Source organism: Panthera onca, chromosome D3 (genome assembly GCF_046562875.1).
Source record: "Panthera onca isolate mPanOnc1 chromosome D3, mPanOnc1 haplotype 2, whole genome shotgun sequence".
In the NCBI taxonomy this organism is placed as follows: domain Eukaryota; kingdom Metazoa; phylum Chordata; class Mammalia; order Carnivora; family Felidae; genus Panthera; species Panthera onca.
Genome location: NC_138350.1, coordinates 78,933,191 through 78,952,241, shown reverse-complemented (window position 1 = coordinate 78,952,241; position 19,051 = coordinate 78,933,191). Strand labels below are relative to the sequence as shown.

Here is a 19,051-nt window from a genome sequence, read left to right as displayed (position 1 = left end):
ATAAGGTGCTGGTCAACCATAACTCTTACCAAACTTTGAATAGTTATGTGATTTCTTATAAATGTACTCGCTCATTAAGAAGTAGTGGAGTAATAAAGAGATGATGAAGGAGAATTCAGCTGTATTTAATACTGCATGTCAGACACTAGTCTAAGCACTTAACACACTATTTCCCCTTTAATGGCTGCATGAGGTTTTCAAAGTAGAAACTGTTATTATCCTCATTTTGTTTTATATTCTTTAAGTTTATTTATTTATTTTGAGAGAGCGAGTGCAGGTGGGGGAGGGGCAGAGAGAGAGGGAGATTGAGAGGGGAGTAAGAGAAAATCCCAAGCAGGCTCTGTGCTGTCCGTGTAGAGTCCAGGGCGGGGCTCAATCTCACGAACCCGTGAGATCATGGCCTGAGCCAAAATCAAGCGTGAGATCATGGCCTGAGCCAAAATCAAGAGTCAGATGCTTAGCCAACTGAGCCACCCGGGCGCCCCTATTATCCTCATTTTAAATGGAGGAAACTGAGGCACACAAGATTTAAGACACTTGCCCAAGGTCATACAGCTGCTTAGCCATACTCTGTAGATCACTGCTCTGTTGATCTGAGAATGCCATAAACTTTCTATAGGAGTAGTCAGGTATCAGTGAACTCATTTAAAAAGTTAAGTATTTACATAATGACATGTAACGCTGTTCTTTAGCATTCTCAGGGATGCACAATATACCCATAAGATATAATTCAAACTATTTATGTTAATAAGGAATTCGTGCTATATGTATGTAAATAAGCTGTCATAACGTATTACGTATGAGTAGAAAAGCACATGCAGGCAATACACTAAAACAGTAATAGTTATTTCCATTTCGTGGGATCAGAGCTGGTTTCGTTTTCTTTTATAAGCTATTTCACATTTTTCAATTTTCTATCATAATTTTACTGCAATGTTACTGTTATAAGAAAAAATATTAGAGAAAATTGTATAGTGCCACAATTTCCAAATCCTGATTGAAGACTAACAAATACCTGTCTTCAGTCCTGCTGAGTCTTTGTGACCCCCTCAGTGGCTCAGCTGTCTTTCAAAGCCAAGTTTTGGGCAAAAATTCTGTTTCCGAATGTCAAGGTTATTTCCACATTTAATCTCATATTGGGACAGACTTCATGGATCTGATCTTCCACTTTCTGCTGTGAAACGGCAAAGCCACTTCTTTGTGTTGCTCTTTGAGAATGCTAATGGCCCGTGTGTGGGAGGTGTCATACGAGGCTAGGGGAAGGCACTTTCTTTGGGCAAGTGACAACGTCAGAGCAACAGAATGTCCTGGTTCAATCTGTGAGCAAAAGACTTCCTGCGTGAATTTGAGATTGATGACGGATGGCAGGAGATGTGGGGAGTTGGGCTGGGCAGTCAAGTTTTGGTCAGGAAGGGAAACTTTGGGGGTGCCTGGGTGGTTTAGTTGGATAAGCTTCAGAGTCTTGGTTTTGGCTCCATTCATGATCCCAGGGTCATGGGATCGAGCCCCAAGTCGGCCTCCTCACTGGGTGTGGAGCCTGCTTAGTATTCTGTCTCTCTCCCTCTGCCTGTAGCCTTTGCTCACGTGTGCACATGCACGTGCTCTCTCTCTCTCTCTCTCTCTCAAAAACAAAAAGGTAAATTTGGAGAAATGTTCTGAGATGGGAGAGTGATGCTGGGGAGCTAGGTTTGTGAGGGAAGGAGACAGGTCTGGGTAGACTCCAGGGTAGCAAGGTTATCCGGGGTGCTCCATAATGGACCTGGAAGTGTTTGGTAGGCTCCTGGTCATACCCCCGGGAAACCCAGCATAAGGCCCGGCAGGGAAGAGGCAAAGACACTGTCTTGACTGTAACAGATGTGAACTGTGGTTATGGAAAGAGCAGGGAATTTGAGTCTCTGAGACTTTCCCTTTCCCCGCCAGTCACATGGTCCTGGTGCAGACAAGCCAACGGAGATCATAGCCATCCATCCACCAGCTCAGTTCTCCCCATCCTTAGCACCTGCTGCTCCCACAATCCAAGGCAAGATTCACACTGTCTTCCTCTTCCTCTCTCCTCCCTCTCCAGGCTCTGACTGTTCTGAGGCTTTTCTGAGCCTGCTGGCTATTTGTTTTGTGTTGTTTTTTTTTTTTTTAAATGTGAAATTTATTGTCAAATTGGTTTCCATACAACACCCAATGCTCATCCCAACATGTCTGGCTATTTGTTTTAACCATATTACACATTTTCTTCGAACAACCCTGCCTCTGCAAAAGAACAGGGAGAGGAGTAGGGCAGATTGAGAAACGTGAAGGAAAAACGGTCAGAATTTGGCAAAAGCCAGGACTTGGGGAGAGACGTGAGTTTAAATGACCTGGAGGTTTTTCTGTTAGATGAGTAGCTGGGGCCTTAGGTAGCCGTATGGTCATCCGAGGCCTTGCTTCTTTCTGTTCTCACCTTAGGGGCACACACTGGTTCATCCATAGCTGCAGGGTCTGGTCTCTGGGCCCGCCTGCTGGTGGTTGACAAGAGTCTGGGCATTTGGTAGAGAGAAGTTCTCTACAGAACTTTTCATACAGTGAATGACTTTCTTACTCACCTCCACTCACACACAGTGAAATTTCTCAGTATTGCAGGTGACAATGTTTCAGGAAATAAATGACAAAACTAAGATTTATATGGCCTGATTTGGAACCTGGGTATTTTCCCTCTCTCGGAGTCAGGCATTCGTGTCCGAAATGGGTGATCTACCGAACAAAGATTGACAGGTGCTGGGCCTTGGTGCCCCGCCACAGTGTGCATTTAAGTTGACTGAGCAAATTAGCTCACGGGGCATCCCAGAAGGTCTGCTTTGGCTGACCTACTGAGACTATAGGGAATTGATTGCACTATTCTGTCTACTTGTGTGTATGTTTGAAAGTTTCCAGGTTAGAAAATTCGAATTTTCCCTTGCAGAATGGCTGCAAGCCCTTTGGAGATGGGGCTTAGGGCAAGTCGAGTTGTAGATAGCTTTAGTTGGGGTTTAGTGGGATACATTTGTGTTCTTTTGTAGTTTCTTTTGTGTCTAGTAGAGTTCTCTCTATCCCTCTGGGGCAGGAATGGCTTTGAAAAATACCCCCACTGCCTAATGTGCTGACTTAACGGGCATCAAGACGCACAGGTGTTGTTCAGAAGTCAAATCATGGTATTAATGTGTCTGTCCCCTGGCACAGAGCACCAGGACGTGAGAGTCAAAGAGAAGGTTTGAAAAGCAGTCGGTGCAAAATCCTCCTTTTCATCAGATGGGTAAAATCATATTCTCTTTTTGTAATATTTGATTCTTTGATACCTTATTAAAATTGGAAGTTCTCTCTTATCAGGAATATAAGAGAATGCAATTATACATGTACTGTATATTTTAAATCTTTTTAAACATAAGGATTGTTTGAAATCAAATTTAGAAGATTGTTTTTTTATTAAAAAAAAAAACAAACCTATTTAATATATTCAACACAAGGACTCAACCAGAGACTTAATTTCAAAAATGACAGCACAGCTTAAGATACAGAGTCCTAGACAGAAACGAAGGAAAGGACAGACTCTCTACAGAGGAAATAAAAAGACAATACAAGGAGAGAGGCTAGAGAGTCAGGGTTCTTGGCTAGAGACCTGCTTTGAGTAGGTTTCTTGCAGGTATTTCTTTAAAAATTTTTTTTTGAAGTTTATTTATTTTGAGAGAGAGAGAGAGAAACAGAGCACATGAGCAAGGGAGGGGAAGAGAGAGAGAATCCCAAGCAGACTCCATTGCTGTCAGCACAGAGCCCAACATGGGGCTCGAACTTGAGCGATGAGATTGTGACCTGAACCAAAGTCAGGAGCCTGCTGCTTAACCAGCTGAGCCACCCGGGTGCCACTCTTGCAGGAATTTCTTAAAGGCCGTGGGGTCTTTCCAGAGCTTGGCAGCACGGGTGTTCAAAGGGCTCTCGGTGTTGGCTTTTCCCAGCAGGCTCTGGATGGACAGCAGGATGGTCCATCAGGATGTCCAGGCAGATGCTACCCTGGGTGTCCACACTGGGTGGTAGCAGGGCGTGAGGAACTTGACCATGGGTGCATCGTAAGGATAGCCACTGGCAGACTCCAGGCCGAGCTTATACCTCAGGTCTTCAAATACTGTGTCAACTGCCCCATGAATGGTCCCCAACCATTTGAAAAGGTTGTCTGATTCAGGGAGGGCAGAAATCCCTTTGTCACCCGACGTCATGAGGGTCATCAGCTCCTGCTGTAGCGTCTTGCCCACGGGGCCCCGGGTGGTGACCCCACTGGGCTCAGCAAAGTTGTGGGTGGTGGCGACACTGGCAGTGGCTGGGTCTCAGTTCTGGGAAGCCATCCAGGTGGCACCAGCAGGGAGACGTAAACTCAGCACGACTACAACCCAAATTTAGAAGGTTCTCTTTTTGTGGAGTCCAGACTTCTAACAGGATTACAAACACCAAAGAAGCCTGTTTGTGAATACACAGATTTTATGCATACAAACTAAAAATAATTTAAAAACTGAGATCAGTCATCCTAGAAGGAAGAATGATTATTTTTGTATTTTCTCTGTAGAAAGTAACAGTGTAAAATAATTGTAATATGAAAGGCTGATCAAAAAGTAAGCAGCCAAAAAATGTACAGGTAGAAGTATTATAGGGGTATATTAACAGTGAAATAATTTAAAATGTGATTTATTGTATTTTCCAACTTTTAAAAATTGTAATTTGATGTAACCTCTTTTCCCATTCTAAATGTATATTTATTTTTATATTTAATTTTTATAATATTATATTCCTTCTCTTTAAGAACCCCCTCCCTTCCCCTCCCCATTGTATAAATGTCAGGTGCTACAGTGGCCAGTCCTGCTTAGTTTCCTTCACTGATGCCTCCTTTTCTCTCTGATTTCCAAACTTTGGAGAGCCCCAGGGCTCAGTTCTTAGACTTTTCCTTGTCTGGATTAACTCCCCAGGTATATGGGTAGTCAGGGTTTAACCAGAGAAGCAGAACCACAATGGAATTGGGATTTATTGTTGGGATAAGACCTTATACCATTGGGAAGGAAGGTCTGACATGGGGCAGGAAGAGATCTGAGCAGAATTCCTGAGTAGGAAGCACTGGGGTGACGGACAGAGTTGGGGCTCCCAGAGGCACATCCACCTGCTACTGTGGGACTACAGCAGAGAGATGGAGAAGTCTAGGGAAGGCCATTGCCTCTGAGTCTGGTGGTGGGCTCGGGGCCACTGTTGGCCAAGAGGGCCACCAGTTGGGAAGAGGAGCTGGATGAGAGGGGAGAGAAGAGCTGGGGCCACCCGTGCCTAAGTGTCTGTCTCTGTCCGTATCTATTCAGACACCGTCAGAGAGTAATGATGGCTGCTTCACTCCCGCCTCCCAGTTTCATGCACATCTCTTTTTTGGTCAGTCTTAATATGGAACCATACAAGAAAAAAGATTCTGGAATATACTTCTGTTTGGCCAAGCGGGCACAGTTCAAAAGCACATGCTAGGTAATCTCACTTTGTCTCGTGGCTTTAATTCCACACATACTCTGATGATTCACAAATTTCTAATCCCTGTCTGGCCTTCTCTGGAATCCAGATTTATGTCTAACTCCCTCCTCAAGCCACCACTTAGATATTTAATAGATGTTTCAAACCTAACATATAAGAAAAATGAGCTCCTAATCTGCTTTCCTGAACCTGTTCTTTCCAGAATCTTCCTCTGAGGAAGCGTCCAGGTGCTCTGGCTAAAAATATCGGGATTGTACTCTACTCCTCTCTGTCCCACCCAACAAGTAATCGATCAGAAAATCCCATTGGCTCTTCCTTCAAGAAATATCCATGACTTACTACTTCTACTGTAGAAGCCCCCCCTTCCAAAAGATTCATACCCTAACCCCTAGACTCCGTGAATATTACCCAAAATGGCTTTAAAAAGGGGGTCTGGAGCATTGACAAAATTAACGATCTTGAAATGGGGAGATCATCCACATGAGACCTAAATACAATCACATGTATCCTTAAGGAGGAGACAGAGGGAGATTTGGGATCTCCCCCAGAGGAGAAGGGGGATATGAAGATGGAGAAGAGAGAGGTGAGAAGATGTCAGCCTGGAAGATTGGAAAGATGTGGCCACAAGTCAAGGAATGGCACAGCTACCAGAAGCGCTCAGAGGCAGCAAGTGGAGTCTAGAGAACACACAGCCTTGCTAACACCTAGCTTGTGGCCCAGTGATACTGACTCTGGTCTTCTGGGCTCCAGAACTGCGACAGAGTAAGTTTCTGTTGTCTTGAACACCAAGTGTGTGATAATTTGTTACAGCAGCCACCAAAACCAGTTTACCACTTCCTCTCTGACAACCATGTTGCAGAGTGCCACAGAGTGTCTGGATTATTCCAGCAGCCTCCTGTCTAATTGACCAACCACTCTGCTTCTACCATTGTCCCACTCACTGTGGTCTAGTCTCCGCACGGCAGCCACAGTGCACCTTTAAAAATGTAGTTCACATCACGTCACTCATCTTTCGAAACCCTTCCATTGTTTCCCTTCTCAGAGTACAATATACTGTTTTCATAATCAACTTACAGAGCTCTATTTAACTTGGTCCCTTTTTACCTGTCTGAGTTTCTCTCTGACATTCCACTTTCATACCATTAGCTTCCTTGATGTTCCTTGAGCATACAAAGTGTGTCCCTGCCTCAGGACTCTTGCACTTGCTCTTCCATCTACTTAGATTGGCCTCCTGCCTCCCACAGCCACCTGGGTTACTTCTTCACTTGATAGATGAGACCTTCTCTGTCCACTCTTTTAAAAATACCAGCCATCCAACCTCACTCTCACATTGTAATGCTCTTCCTTTCTTACTTCATCCACAACCATATCAAAGTCTGACATACCTATTCTTGTTTAGTTGTTTAATTCTTCACCCTCCCCCATTAAAATGTGAGCTCTGTGAGGGCAGGGGTATCTATCTGGATTTTTTTTTTTTTCTACCAGCATTGTATCCCCGATACCCAGAAAGGGCTATGATGCATAATGGATACTGAATAGTATTTATTGAAGGAATGAATTATCCAAGAATGCTCAGTTAGTTTTACATCACATTTTACTTCATTAAAAGTTCTTGCACTGAGTTGTAATAAGCAATCACCCACCTCATTCCTTGGTTTCATTAATATTCTCTGGAGATGGTAATGCTTCCACTTTTCCAAATGTCAGTCTGGTCAGCAGCTGAACCATATGTTGGATTCAGTCATAATGTAAATAATGGGACTATCATGCATGGTAGAAAGGAAGGCCTTCCCCCCATTTCTGTGTCCTCCTCATTCCCCTAGTTTAAACTGGAAGGAAGGGCTTCAGTGGGAATTTGGTATTCCTTTAAGGGGTTTTCCCAATCCAACAGTCTGATCCCGGCTGTGGGTTTAATAAGCACCATTCAGCGCATCTATCTGCCTCTTCCAATTCTCCCTCCCCCAGTCACTTCCTGTCACAGCAACCCTTTCAAAATTAAACTCCAATTCTAAAACAAATGAAGCAAAGGCAGGAAGGGGGGATGAATCACAGCATATGGGAACAGTTTTGTTTGAAAGCATGATCAGCATTCTTTGCAAACAAGCTGTGACCATATGTGGCAGGGTGGGTATAGACTGAGTTTTAAAATACAAGTGATAAACTGTGATAAGTGTCTGAGTTGGAAAGCTCATTAATGATTGGTTTGATAGTGAGAAGTGATACCTTGAAAGAAGTCTCTCTCTCTCTCTCTCTCTCTCTCTCTCTCTAAGGAGATAGATATTTCTGTGCCTTTTTATATATTGAAAGATTGCAAAGAGGTGGCCTGTAGTGAGTTAAAATTCTTGCCATGTATTAGCAGAGAAGCCATGGACAATTGGTTAGGACTTGGCTAAAACCAAGGTCACTTGAATTCAAATTTATCGATATACCAACGGAAGTTATTTTGAGGACCAGGCCTATTGCCTCTAGGTGCTCATCCCTAAGGAAGAGAGAAAAGAGACGTAAAAGATGTGTATGTGTTTCTTTTATTGATTCATTCATTTTAATAAATACTTTTGAGTTCGGACCAAAAGCCAGGCACAGGGTTAAGCCCTAGATATTTGGTGAAGAGCAAAGATCCTGGGTATCGTACGGTAAGCAAAAATCATCACAGTTCCTGCCTTCATGAAGCTTACAGTCCACAGGGAACATAGTAATCAAATAATCGCACAAACAAATGAAAAATAACAACTGTGGTTTGGGTTACCAAGGAGAACAACAGTATGGGTTCTATGAGAGACTCTGATGGGAAGCCTGACCTGGTCTGAGAAGTCAGTAATGATGGTTGACTTACAGCTGAGAGACGGGTTATTTAAGAGGGGACAGGGGTGTGCTCAGAATTCAGGGCAGAAAGGGAGATGTGCACAGTTGCCCTGGGACAGGTGAGGTTGCAGGGTACTCAAGGAGCTATAACAAGTACAGTGAAGGACCATGAATCTGGAGCTTGAAAGTAAGAAGTCAAGAGACAGAAAAAAAGAGGTAGGAAGGGGCATGACTACCCAGTGCCTTGTGGGTTATGTTAAGGATTTTGATTTCATTCTCAAGAAGCCATTGGGAGGGGGGTTGGGGCAGCGAATCAAGAGCACAGCCCCCCCCCCCCAAGCTCTCTCTATAGCCCTCCCCCTAACCTCTCTCTTATGCCCCCCTCCCCAGCCGAGCTCTCTCTTATACGCCTCCGTTTTGGGTCACAGACAATGTGCTGTAGGGAGGTACAAGGGGTAAAAAAAAAAAAAAAAAAAAAAAAAGGTGAACCAGAAACTTACTGATCTCCTCTCATAAGGCTTACAGTCTAGGATGCAACATGGGAGATAAAGATAGTCCATTAATAAATACTTTCAATTTACATAATGTAACAAAAGAACAACATAGGAGTCTCTGAGATCAAATGACTGTGGTCCTCTCCTTGGGTAGAACTAACTGCAGAACCTCAGGGAAGCTTTCTTCTGAAGGTTAGGTTGACTAAGTGTTATTGATATGATTATTGGAAATTTCAATTCGCCTTGTATCTTCTACTCCCAATCCCTGTTTCGTTAGGTGACCTTGACTTTCATGCTTTCTCCCTCTGTATATAAATGGCAGGGAGTAGGTAGCGAAGCGCTTGTGTTTCTGGAAAATGCAAAAGCCCATTTATTCAGAGTGCCAACTCTGGGACATACACGGTGGTAAATGAAACAATAAACTATCAGATCATTGGGCAGCTCTGATTTTGTTCTGTCTATATATAATCCACCAGGAGGGTAGTAGTATTGACATTTCTAAATTAACACCCTTTTCCTTACTAAACCAATTACTTCCAACATGTTACAGTTCATCACCTCAAAATAGTTTTTTTTTTTTTTTCCAATCAGTCGAAGACAGAAAATCCATAAGCAGTTTATCAGTGTGTGATGCTGTTTGCATTTCAGTGCTGCTCCCAATTTGGATTTTCATCATTCTTTGGACTCTTAGCCCAATCCCTTCACAAATTAATGTATTTGTGTGAAAACAAGCAGCAATTCTTGTTTATAAATGTAGTCTGGAAATCAGCCAGAGCGTACTCACTAGAAACTTCGGGTGTGGTTGATTGTTCCTGAAGATAAAGCTCAATATTGTTATTCTTCTAAATTGACGTACCCCTTTCCTGAAACATACCAGCCTTGGCCTACGATGGAATTGTATGTGGTAATCCACAAGCAGCTATTGAGCATGGTTTGAATTCTATCTGAACCACTTGCCGTATCCGTTTAACTTACTTGATAATTCTGATTTAATTCTATATCAGTCATTTAACAGTATATATCTTGGACAAGTTACTTAAATCCTCTGAGTTTCCCTTTGATCTTTAGTAAAGTAGCAACAGTTGTATCTGCTTTGCCCTTTTGGTCTAGTTGTGAAATTAAATGAGAACGTATTTGTGATTATTCTTTGTAAACTCAGTATTTATGTGTAGGATATGCCATTCTTACTACACATGGTACAATCGCATCACTGACCCCTAGTTCTTCACCCCGTCCTGTAAGTAAGCCCTTGGACGTGTGAATTTGCCAGTCCCTTTCTGAAGAGGGAGGGTATATCTCCCTGCCTCTTGACTTTAGTTTGGATGTATTACTTGCTTTGGCCCACAGAATATGGTAAAGGTGACAGTATGCGGCTCTGAGCCTAGGTCTAAAGAAGCCAGATATGTTTCTGCTTGTTTTTGTGTGCTGTGCCAATTTCCATGAGAAGAACACATCTCTGGTCCCAAGAAGATGAGAGGCGTGTGGAACAAAGCCACTCCAGTCTAGCTATCCCAGCTCAGCCCGGCCTAAACCAGCTGACTCCCAGCTGACCTGCAGATCCGTGGGTAAGTCCAGCCCAGGTCGGCAGAACACCCAGGCGAACCATGTAAATTAAATAAATGTGTATTATTATGTAGCACTGACGTTTTGGTGTCATTTTGAATGTAGCGTTATTGTAGTCATAACTGACTGGTCTGTCACCCATCAACCATCCACCTATCCAGCTACTTAAACATCCTTTGGTTCACTAAGACTAAGGTATCTTCAAGGGAAAAAGACAAGAGGCTTCAGTTTTGAGTAGATTTTTCCTTCTCTCCCTTCTCTTTTCTTCTTTTCCTTCTCTTTACCTAATTTCAGAAGTAAATTGTTCAAGAGTTGCAAATGTGAAATTTTCCACATAGCACTCCAAATAGACTGAATAAAAGGCTCAGTAGAGATCTAACAAATAATGTTTTAGTGAAAATGTTTACTTCTAACTGGTATGTAGATGAGGAATCTGTTAGGATCACATGCTGTCTTGTTTATTGTCTGATTTATAAACAAGACTGATCTACAAGTATATGCAAAAGGTAGAGACAGGGCCTGAAATTTCACTAAGAGCCTTAGTGTGCCACTAGATTTGGGAGTCTTTTAGGACACCTATATGATGAGCTAACAATTCAATGTAACACACACATATTGAGTGTATACCACACGTGGGGCATAGTGTAAGGTCCTGGGGAAATAGAAATGAACAAGACATAGTAGCTCCCTCTTAATGATCCAGTGAGGGAAATGAAATGCAAATTACTCATGATACTGTATCTATTAATTCTGTAACACGCTTTTTTTGTACTTTGGAAATCAAGATGGCGTGTCATAGTTTAGTTGATCGTGGTTTTCTCATTCTTTGTGGTATAGAGGATAGTGATGCAGATTATACTTGATAACCCTCTTAGAGCCACGAAAATACAGAAGTAAGTTACTATGAGAACAGCGTATATACTATGTCATAGGATCAAAAAGCAAGGAGGGATTGCTTCTCCCAGATAACCCGGAGAGAGACTTCATAGATGAAGAGACATTTATAGAAGATGGATTTCAACAAGAAAAAGTGCTAGAATAAAGACCACTGTAGGTCAATTGGTTCCTAAACTTTCTATCACCGAGGGGTACTTTTATTGCCTATCTCTTTCCCTGTCCCGTGTTGTTTTTACAACGATTTTGTCATTATAAATAAATTTACATTTATCAAGAGATACTTCACTTCTCAACTTGATAGCAAAAGCCGTACATTACTGTCATCAGAATTTCTAATCAGATGAGATACTCCGTACTCAACTACTGAGTTAGCATTTTTGGCCAAAAGCCAAGAACTTTAATATTTTAGTTTGTACTAGGGTTTTTGAAATATTGACAAGCATTCATCCTAGATGGGAATGCCATTCTACATGAAAAATGCATCCTAAGAAAATAAATAGACATGGGACCCACAGGTTGTGATCCTTAATATGGTTTGCCTAGTGCTTTGTGCAAAAGAGGAAAGATTAGAAGAGGTGAGACAGGAAGTAAGAGAGGTCCAGCTCACAGAGTCTTGAACGTCATCCTTAGGAATTTAGACTTTCATTGTAGCTATCACTGAAAAAATCATCCGCTTGAATATGAAAGGACATATAGTTTGAATTTGGTTACCAAAAAAAGAAGAAGAAGAACTCCTCTATATCATAACCACAAGAAGTAGATCCCGGATGACTAAATTCCTACCGAAAGGACACAGACATGCCACAGCCTGTGCGTTCACCTATAGCACGGCAGCTGACACTAAGTGTAGGAGTGTGTAAGCTTCGCCATCAGTTCTCTATTTCTGATGTGAGGATTCCAAGCAGAGTATTGCATAATAGTAAGCGTTTAACTTCTGGAGTTAAACCACCTAGGTGCATGTTCCAATGCCACTGCGTGGCCTTAGGTAAGTTATTGAAGATCTTTGACCTTCAGTTTTCTTATTTATAAGTGGAGACAATGATGTTATCAACATTAGAAGCTATTTGTAAGAATGACATAATTTTTGTCAGTTGTCTGATGCATAGTTAGCAAGACTTAACACTTAATTCGTTTCTTTTAGAACTTGCTTGGAAATCCAAATGTCCAAAGACTGGGTGATGGCATAGAGCAATAAATTCAATCTTCTCTCTTCCCATCATCTCCTAAGATGCCAAACTGGCTGCTAATCAAAACCCTAAGGAGAAAACATATGCTCAAGACACCAGCTTCATCTTGGCAACGGTCTGCATTTAACTTGACAGTAAATAGGAGGTGACAGCTGAATCTGGTGTGGAGATTCCAGAAGGGTGATTTTCTTGGAGGACGTTAACGGGAAGCTCACCTATTGCAAACAATTATCATTGCAAATACATGAGAGCAGAGGATACAGGATTTTACAGAAGAAAATTCTGGAATCCCTGGACAGGGTTGAAGTGAAATGGGAAATAATGTTGATGGAATACATCCTGTTGATGAGACCAGGGCTGCCATCACCACCTCCGTTCCACAAGTTTCTTTAGAAATTCCTTTTAATCAGCCGTGTCGGAAATTGGCACTGCAGAAAATATTTTTCCCCACAAATGTGCTCAAATATATACTGAACAGTAATAATTAACCCTTACCTTTGTCATGTATTTGTGGAGTGTTCAAAGTGCTTTCACATTTACAATTCCATGTTTTTCCCAATGACCTTTTGAGGAAAGTGCAGCATTATTATCCCCCTTTTCCGTATGAGGAGTCTAAAATGGTAAATGGCACAGGGAACCTACCTAATGTTCATGGTTAGTAAGTGAAAAAGACTCCCTTGTGACTTAAATTTGCATCTCCTTTGTCCTGATCTTTATGTGAAGATTTCCATTATTTTCTCATAAGGCAATGATAGTCATGATCCGCCCCCGTTTTGGAGAATTTCCTCCCATATTAATTATATTTTCTTATGCAACAGTTTTATGTCAGTCCTTGCCGCTTCAAGGGTCACAAGAGACTAACATTCGCTGTTTCATCCTGCATAGTTTTGGGAGGATGTTATGGAAAATTGGCAGCCTGTCATTTCCTTCCTCCGGTTTGATCCCAGGCTTTCAGAAGATTGGAGACTTGAACTTATCTGTGTAAGTTAGGTGAGGGTTGAATTACTGAACACCTGGTCAGAGTAAGACTTCATTTATCTTTTCATACCTTAAGTCTGTTCACCTTCTAATCTTTTCTGAATAGGACATCAACTGTAACACAATGGATTTCCTTCCTTTTTCTTTCTGGGGTCAAATATAGTAAAATCCACTGTCCTTCACAAGAAGAAACTCTCTTCTCTGGCTCAGAGACTTTCACATTCCTTCCATGTTACTCAGCATTTTACAGGCATTTTGAGGCATAAAACACCCCCACCCCATGTCCCCCCCCCCCCCCATTTGAAACAGGAAATTGCCTCTGAGAAATTCTTGGGTGAAGAAAAACAATGGAATGAAATCCTACGTAAGACATCTCATGAAAGTTACAATAGCTTTTTGTAAAAACCCCAGTGTTCTCATCCTTTTACTAGTAGTTCTAGTCACACATTAACAGCATTTTATTAGTAATTATGTCAGTGGTTGTTAAAATCACCTCTTCTACGGTTTCAAAAGGACTGGTTCGGTTATCTCTATAATAGACCATCCCCAAATTGACTTGACTTGTAACAACATTCGTCCATTTGCTTATGATTTTGCAATTTGGGGAGGCCAAAGAAGTAATTTGGGTGATTCTACTCATTTCTCTCAGAGTCTGTCATGCAGCTGCAGTGGTCTGGAGGCTTAAGTGGGGCAGGAATGTTCGACACGGTTTCTGTGCAAAGCTGAAAAGTATCTCCCAAATTTCACATTTACCCAGAACCTCAGAATGTGATGTTATTTGGAAAGGGGTCTTTGCAGATGTGATTAGCTAAGATGAAATCATGCTGGGGTAGAATGGGCCCTAATTCAACATGACCGGCATCCTGACAGGGAGAAAAAAGGAAGAACACCATGTAACAAGAGACAGATACTGGAGTGACGTCGCTGTAAGCCCAGAAACACCGAGAATTGTTGGGAACCACCAGAAGCTGGAAGAAGCAAGGAACACACTCTCCCTCAGAACCTGCAGAAGGAACCAGCCCTGCCTACACACCTTGATTTTGGACTTGTAGCCTCCAGAAGTGTGAGTGAATAAATTTTCTATTGTTTTAAGCCACCCAGTTTGTAATAGTTTGTTATAGCAGCCCTAGGAAACGAGGACAGATTTACTTGCCTTGGCTGGGATGGCTGGAACAGCTGGGGACTGACCAGTCCGCCTCCCTCCACCCCTTCCCCCTCCCATCTCTCTGGGTCTCTCCAACCAGGTGGTCCCTCCACCACAGTAGCTGGGCCCCTTTATGTGGAGGCTCCATGTTGCAAGAGTGAAAGTAGAAGCTACTAGACATCTGGTGGATCAGGCCCAGAGCTATCACCAGCTTACCTCTGCCATGTTCTGTTGGTTAAGGCAAATTGCAGAGCCTGCTCAGATTCGGGAGGAGGAAACAGACTCCACGTGTTGATGGAGGAGTGATAGAGGTCCACAGGCATGGAAGGACTTGGTGTCCATCTTTGGAAAGAGTCTCAAACAAGGATTGTGTCCACCTGAGTTTGAGTGAGTCTTTTACTACATGACCTCTTAGTACAAGTTATGATATAGGCTTCACAAGACTTCTTTTTTCTTTAATTAAAAAAAAAAATTATTTTAGAGAGAGTACAAGGGCCAGAGGGGCAGAGAGAGAAGGGCACAGAGGATCTGAAGTGGGCTCTCTGCTGACAACAGCGAGCCTCATGTGGGGCTCAAACTCACAAACTGTGAGATCATGACTTGAGCTGAACTCGGATGCTCAACTGACTGAGCCACCCAGGCACCCGGCTTAACAAGAATTCTTAGACTGACAGTCTTCGAAATGTTCGGGTCGTGTCTTTGAATGTCTGCCAACCTAAGCCTGTGTGTTGGCCTCTCCCAGCAGGGCAAGCAGAAGTCCAGGGTTCAGGCAGCCCACGCTGAGGCTCTAGGATCTAGGATTCAGCGTGGGGGTGGGTGCAGTTGCCCATGGGAAAGATATTGTGGCATTGCCTGTGGCAGAAGTGACTGTTTCTGAAGTCAGTTGTGACCACGATACGTGCCATTCTCCAGACTAGAGTTTATAGGAAGAAGGTGCCTTTCTGGGAAAGATTGTAAATGTTGACAGTCAGGGCAATGCGTGTGAACAGGCGAAAAAGGAGAAGTAGCTGTAAGAATAAAAATCAGCAGCTGAAAACTTGAGAGTTTTAGAGACCACAAGTATTGAACTTGAGTTGGTTTGATTCTAAATCCCTGTACCTTCCACCACACTCTTCACGGTATTTTCTTGAAGTACTGAAACGTCTGCGCAGGAACCTAAAAAATGATAAAAAACCAAAACCAAACAAACACAAAAGCCCAAAGAAGCTATAACTTAATGTCATTAAGAAATGGAATGATATTGTGGAGTAATGCGATAGATGTCTCTTTCTCAGGCAACATACTTTTTCCCTTAAAAATGCATTACTAATATCTGACACACACAAAAGAATACACGTATTCCACAGGGAAATAATAATATACGCTGTGAAGCCACCCCCCAACTTAGGAACTGGAGCATCGACAATATCGTGGCGTCAGACTTCTTCCCCTTTTCCATCTGGATAGTCTCCATCTGATCTTGAACCACAATTCTGAATCTTGTATTTATCATGGCCTTGGCTATTAGGCAACTAGATCTTCAGGTTCTAATTAAAAGAGGGGGAAATCTAGCTTGGCTCCTCGTTAACTCGAAAACGATGTTCTGGTTATTAGCGTGTTAACTCATCTGTATTTTGCGTATCCTGTAAAAGCGTGGCAGCGACACCTCTATGATGAGCAGCCTCTAGAAGTGGTAGTGATACCATGAGCGCTGCTGGGATTGTGATAATGCCTCACAGTTAACCAGATGTAGCAGCTTCCTTCCTCCGGGCTTCTGCAGGCACTGTGGGCCCAGGACACTTTCAAAGACCTTCTTTCGTGTTCTGCTCTTTAGTTGCATGTCTTTTTCATCTTCTCCTTGGGCGTGTAGCTCAGCTGTTCTCCAACTCGCATCTGTAGCTTCGAGAAGACTGGAGAGACTAAAGAGTGTCAGAGCAGACAATGTGGCAGCCATGGGGCTGTACCAACAGAAGTGTGTGAAGTAATTTGCATAATCTGTTTTCCAAGAAAATCGCAGAAGCGTGGAAAAGCTTTTTCGGGAATAGGCAAAACCTCAAAGGCAAAGAGTCCACCTGGGACATCCTTGCTGTTGAGTTACTTCAGGGGCGTATAAATCATGCAAATTCTGTTATGATCACTTTCGTTGCAGACAAATACGTTTTTTTTCCACTCGGAGAGTTTTTAATTTCATTTCCCTTTTATAAAAGTAAAATGATATGCACACGGGTTTTTGTTGTTGTTGTTGTTGTGCAGAAGATCTAATAATAAAGTGAGCCGTTGCCTCCTCTCGCATCCCCAGGGCAACTTCCTAGAGTCACATCCGCTGTTAGTAGTTTTCAGTTCCAGCTCTTCCGGTGGCCACCTCAAATAATGCTTAGCTAATATCCTGAGACAATACGCTACTTCTTGACTGTATTCATTCATCCCTATTGAATTTTGATAGTATTCTGTTTTTTCTAGTGGCTGCAACCGCATTCTGTGTGATCTCATGACTCACTACGCTCCCGCATTGAGGGATGTGCCTGCTGCTCAAACGCACCAGGTTTCCTTCTGCCTCAGTTTCCTCGTCCTTGCTGTTCCTAACGCCTGGAGTGCATTTCCTCCCAGTATGCACACACCCCACTCCCTCTGGTCTTTACTTGAGAGTCATTTCAAGAAGACAGAGCTGGGCTTGAAATCCAGACCCTAGCTCCAGAGCCCTTGCTCCTAACGCACTACACACATCCTCAAGTCAAGGTCGACAATACTGCATTCTGTTCTATGCTTACATCGAAATCTTCCATGAGTGGATTTTAAAGTTTGAAAACTAGTAGTCTGTTTTTACACTGCATATTAGGATTGTTGTCCTTCTTTGCAGCTCCCGAGTCATGACTTTGTTGCCACTCGGAGGAGACTGCTCCCAGCCACTTCCTTCCTTTGTGCCCAACTTTATTTCCCTCTCTGACGCTGGAGGCTGGTGAGGCTGTCATCAGTCGGAGGTGGTGTTCCCTTCACTGAAATGGCCAACGGTGGTCCCTCTCTTATTCTCTTTGCTGTTATGGATTTATTCCTTTATTTCCATTTGGTTGACATCTCAAGTGTAGTGGAAGGCATGGCAGAAGAAGCAGAACGAGGGAGGGAAAGCCGATGCCAGTGTTCAGTGACTCACCTTGAACTGGAAGCCCCAGCAGATAGAGTTTTTGAAATTTTATTTTAAAATGAGAACCTGGGGTGCCTGGGTGGCTCAGTCGGTTAAGCATCTGACCTAGGTTTAGGTCATGATCTCACGGTTGGTGAGTTCGAGTCCCACACTAGGGGGCTTGACTCTCTTTCTCTCCCTCTCCCCCTCCCCCTCCCCCTCCCCCTCCCTCTCTCCCTCTCCCTCTCTCCCTTTCTCTCTCTCTCTCTGCCCCTCATGCGATTCTGCCTCTCTTTCTGCCTCTAGCTCACTGCACCCTCTCTTTCTCTCTCTCAAAAATATAAATAAATAAAAATACAATGAGAATCTGGGACAAAAAAGTTAGGGGGAGAACTAGAATTTATTGAATGGCTCACCATGTGCCAGACACTGAAAGAAGTTATTTCTCTCATATCAGTGAACTGAATCTTCTCTGTCCCCAAAGTAGATGGCTACATTGATTTCTTTTTTGTAGATGAGGAAACTGAAGCTTACTTAGAAAGTTAAGGAACTGGCCCGAGATGACAGTCTGAGAGGCTAAAGGATCTTACGATGGAACGAGAGGAGAATTTTAGAGGCTTGAAATCTTCTCTTCATGCCTCTCATGTGACATTTGGGGCCTTCAGTGCCCTCTCACAAGGGAGATTCAGATCAGAAGCCCCGGGATAAATATAGTCTGGCGACTGTTGGGCGTATGGTCTCCTCGAGGAGAAACCTAGGCTTATGCTTACAGCCTCCAGGAGTACCCATCGGCTCGTGGGCAAGCAGTTCGTGCTTCTCTCTGTGTTGTCACCCTGGACAGAAGCTATATGGTTTATGTTTGCTACCAGGGAGGGATATTTAGCTTTTATTTTTGAGGGGTAGAAAAAAGTAAATGAGGGTATATTTTAAAAGTGATGAAAATTGGTAGGATACACCCATGTACTTCCAAACCCCTGTATTTTCTGAACTAATTATATAAAAAGATTATACGTCTTTAAAAGAAGCCTGATGATGCGCACACAGTTGAGAGTTCATTGGATTAGACTATTGTGCAAATGTATATAAAATAGAGTAAAAGGACTTGCAAACCCCTAAAAATAAAGCCAGCCTCTACCATTCCTAACGATATTCTGAAAATTCCTAAATATACCTTTGATGAATTTTGGGTGCATGGGGAAATATTTCCCAAACTGCCTGACTTTTGAAAAAAAATTTTATTTATTTGTTTTTGTGTTCAAGTATAATTAACATACAGTGTTATGCTAGTTTCAGGTGTACAATATAATGATTCAATAATTCTGTATGTTTTTCAGTGCTCAGCAAGGTAAGTGTACTCTTAATCCCCTTTATTTTACCTACCCCCCCCCCCCAC

The 19,051-nt window shown here is 42.7% G+C and overlaps 1 protein-coding gene and 1 pseudogene across 12 annotated transcripts in view; one reads left to right on the top strand and one right to left on the bottom strand.

The window, feature by feature from the left end:
- The window catches only part of LOC144613796 (uncharacterized), a 97,063-nt gene that overhangs the window by 1,299 nt on the left and 76,713 nt on the right, over positions 1–19,051 (top strand). For 6 of the 12 annotated variants that reach the window (XR_013551209.2, XR_013551210.2, XR_013551211.2 and 3 more), the window contains exons 2-3: positions 10,178–10,357; positions 14,288–14,480. The gene's annotated coding sequence lies outside the window, so the exon portion shown is untranslated. Of the gene's footprint in view, positions 1–5,702; positions 6,259–10,177; positions 10,358–12,393; positions 13,277–13,324; positions 13,421–14,287; positions 14,481–14,801; positions 14,949–19,051 lie in introns of those variants that run through there. The other 6 variants (XM_081790835.1, XM_081790834.1, XM_078435179.2 and 3 more) reach the window with 5 other exon arrangements.
- LOC132666057 (ubiquitin-conjugating enzyme E2 C-like) lies at positions 3,605–4,343 on the bottom strand (annotated as a pseudogene).